Here is a 3,745-nt window from a genome sequence, read left to right as displayed (position 1 = left end):
TGCATACCTAGGATGCATAAATAGGTGTGCAGCTGGTTTGGAATTAGTTTCAGGCTATACTGAACTAAGATCAGCTTTTATTAAGGTATTTATTTATATGGTAAGACTGGTTATAGGGTTTAACTTAATTTCACTTGCTCACAATGACAGTGCATGACTGGATCAACCTGTTTGGTGGCCATTTGATTAAAATCAACTTTGCGTGCGCAATGTGAGCAAAATATGCAAGATAGAGCCACAAGATGTACTAACACAGGACTCACTAGCACCATTGTTATTGTACGAGTTGATTCTTCTTCAATTGACCATGGGCACCTTATGAAACGATCAAATAATTGATTTACTCTCACAGATCCCCATGTGCAGACTGAATTTGGGAAGTCAGCCTTTTGTTTTAATGCCCCTGCGACCTGGAATGATCTTCAACTCACATTGAGGATCAATATGGCCATAACATTTTTTCAATTTTGTTGCTTGATTGCTTTCATCGCTGTCTGCAACTGTTTTAGCTTTGGTAATTTTAAATAGCATTTGACTCATTTATTTATCTTGTCTGTTTTCTGTATTTTGAATTTGTTGCCAGATCGTTTCGTCAACCAGTGTGGTAGTTCCTGGAGCCTTGGCCTCTTTAGTGTGTTTGCCATTTCCTGGTGTTTATTAGCTTGTGTGCTAATTATTTCTATGTTTTCTGCATTGCTTAAGATCATTGTGTCTCATGCTCCATTGCTTGCCTGCGGCTTGCTACCGTGTTCTCCTCCAGTTGTGTGAGTTAAACCACAAGATCCATTCTCTCCACATGCTGAAGCGGCATTTTCCTGTTGCAGAGCACTTGTCACCTTACCTGCCACTGTTTGATCCTAGGAAGTCAATACACCCCCTCCCTGCACATTACTTCTGCTAGCATCAAAAAAAGACTGTGGTTGCACTGATACCTGCCTTCAGAGTGGTGCATTTGGGTCCAGACCTTACGTAGTTCATAACAATGATGTTCATGTTGTAAATTATGGTTGCATTTTGAGAGAACAGAAGAAAAAGCAGGTTGTGCTTTAGGGTGATTGACAAGTTATTATCTGTGCTAACTGGTTAGCCAAAACCACTGATTGAATTTTCATTAAATGGTTGAGTGTTACTTCTGCCAGCTTTAACATATATGATAAAATGTATTAATTTATTTTTTAACTCAACACATTCAAATCTGTACCCTTAATGACATTGTAGTAAATTATTACAGTGGCCTATAACAACAAGGAACAAGCTCAAAGGCATAAACCATGATGAATGGGATCATCACATGCAATATTGTTACTTCCACCAAAGCATTCAGTTTTGTGTGTTGGTTTGTCTGTTTGTCAGCAGGATTAGGGAAAAAGTACTTGCCCAACATTCACAACATAACCTCTTCCAACCAACTGAAGCAAAGAAGCATGTGATGTAGTGACCATACATTCCCTTGTCCATTTAAGAAAGACAGACAGGGTGGCCAGGTGACAAACTTACTCAAATTACAGGTAACAGTACACACAACAATATGTTTCTGAAAACATTTGAGGCAATAGATAGGCAACACAGTAACCGAATCTTGATTCATATTTGATGTCAGACATCTGGAAATCAGTCTGAAATGACCACTTGCACAATGTAATGTGACGTATATCCGCTTTACAAACTGCACGTCAGTTTACTCCCTGTCCAGTATACAGTGATATTATTTTAGCCTCCAGTGATTACATTACAGCTTTTTATCCTTAAGGTAGTTTTCAGATTTTGCCGTCTACATTTTGTTCGCAGCACAGTTTGTTTTGAACACAGTGTTTCTGATCATTTTGATTAATAACCATTAGCGATGTTAGCTAGTCACTTGGTATAGTACCAATGTTAGCCTGATTTTCACAAATAAATACTCACTGATGAAAGGCAAAGAGGGACCGACCATAAACCTGGCGGTGCTTTTCTTCGTTTTAGTAGCCAGCTAGGCTAGCTGACTAGCGAACCTCAGTATTTTACACTGAGGTGACTATAAAAATGTTGTTGTTTTTTTAAAAGGCTTATAATATATTATATTAAATGAGTGATATATACATAAAGCTAACTGTGAAAAGTCAAGTAACTTAAGGATAAAAAGCGCTGTAATGTGACCACTGGAGGCTAAGTTAACGTTACTGTATACTGGACAGTAAGTAAAGTGACATGCAGTTCATGTGATAGCTGATATCTAGCCATTTTCCATGATTTTCTTGATAATGATTTTGGTTACTATCAAGAAAACCATGGAAAATGGCTAGATATCAGCTCTTAAATTAAACTCTTATAAGCTATTTTTGTTGTTATCATTATATTGGTCCAAACAAATGTACCTTTAGTTGTACCAGACATTAAAATTAACAAAAAATTTAAGAAAAAGGGAGGTCTAATAATTTTTTCCATGCCTGTACATGACACTACTTTGTACAAGAGGACAATAGGAGAGTGTATAGATTCGCCTGGTTTCCAGGCTAATTACAGGGCACTGTAGTAAAGACATTTTACACAATCTCATTTAAGTTTGGAGTCAATAACAACTGGGGAAAAATATCAAACTGAATGGTTTCCAGTTAGGTTCAACATTATAAGCTTGCCCTTTGCTCTACAGTAAGTTTTAATCTAATATAATATTAATGAATCCGATCTAATCTAGTTATATCAGCGCTCTGTTAGTACAGTCTCAAGCCTTAAGAATAGTAACGGCTGCTGTTTAGATTAACCTTACAGATTTGTAAAACACACTATTTATACTGTTCATGAAAGACTTAACTCTCTTTGATTTCCTCTCTCAAGCTTATATTTCTGTCTTGACGTCTTTTCCTAAAATACCAATGAATGGCATTCATGATTCAGCTGGACAATAACACAATCAAGCAATTGTGGGATGAACCAGATCATTGAAAGCAAATAAGACTTTTCCCTCCCACAAATCCTTGAATAGCATCGCCATTTAAACATCAGTCTGCGTAAGCTAATGTTTTCTGACATAGCATACTGTAAGGCCACTCATTCCCAATCACAACTCTGTCATGGAGCTCTTCCAGCGCCTTGTTGGAAGTTTAAAACCAATCCAGTTGTAATCTGCAGCCGTCAAAGAAATGTAGACAGATTTCTAAAGGCGTTCTTTCTGCATGGTTGCTTAGCTACTCCCACGGACTGCAGGCTGAGATTTTCATGCTCTTTAGTATTGTGTGAATGGCCAGTAGCTTTCAGTCCACATATCATTTAGGGTTTTTTTTGGTCTGCAGTCAAGTAATTGCATCTAATCAGTCCAAAATTTCTTTGCTTCAGTGATGGGTTAATAATGGATTTTCAAAAAATGTTCCTCTAATAGAAGCGCTGGTGCAGGAATTTCTTCAAAATCTCCATGAAATCTATAAATCTCCTTGCCGTTCTTCATTATTTGTTTCTGTGATAAGTGCAAACTAAAGAGCAGGGCATAATTGAATCATAGACCTGGTGGTAGTTTTCTGGAAATATCTCAGCATGACAGCAGCGTAACATTGGATTGCTGCTGCCGCACGCTTTACGTAAACCAGTGAACTTAGAAACCCTTTGCCCCTGTGATGCATCACATCATTTGGAGAAGCGAGGATAAGAATAATCCATATTGTTGTATCTAGGCCAAGTAAATCAACACTGGTTCACTGTTGCCAAGCTGTAAGCGATTCAGTTGGTACTGTATCTCTTTAAGTTTATGCTTCAGACTCTCCATGCAGTTTTT

The sequence above is a fragment of the Centropristis striata genome, chromosome 9 (genome assembly GCF_030273125.1).
Source record: "Centropristis striata isolate RG_2023a ecotype Rhode Island chromosome 9, C.striata_1.0, whole genome shotgun sequence".
Classification (NCBI taxonomy): Eukaryota; Metazoa; Chordata; class Actinopteri; order Perciformes; family Serranidae; genus Centropristis; species Centropristis striata.
This window is presented reverse-complemented; position numbering follows the sequence as displayed.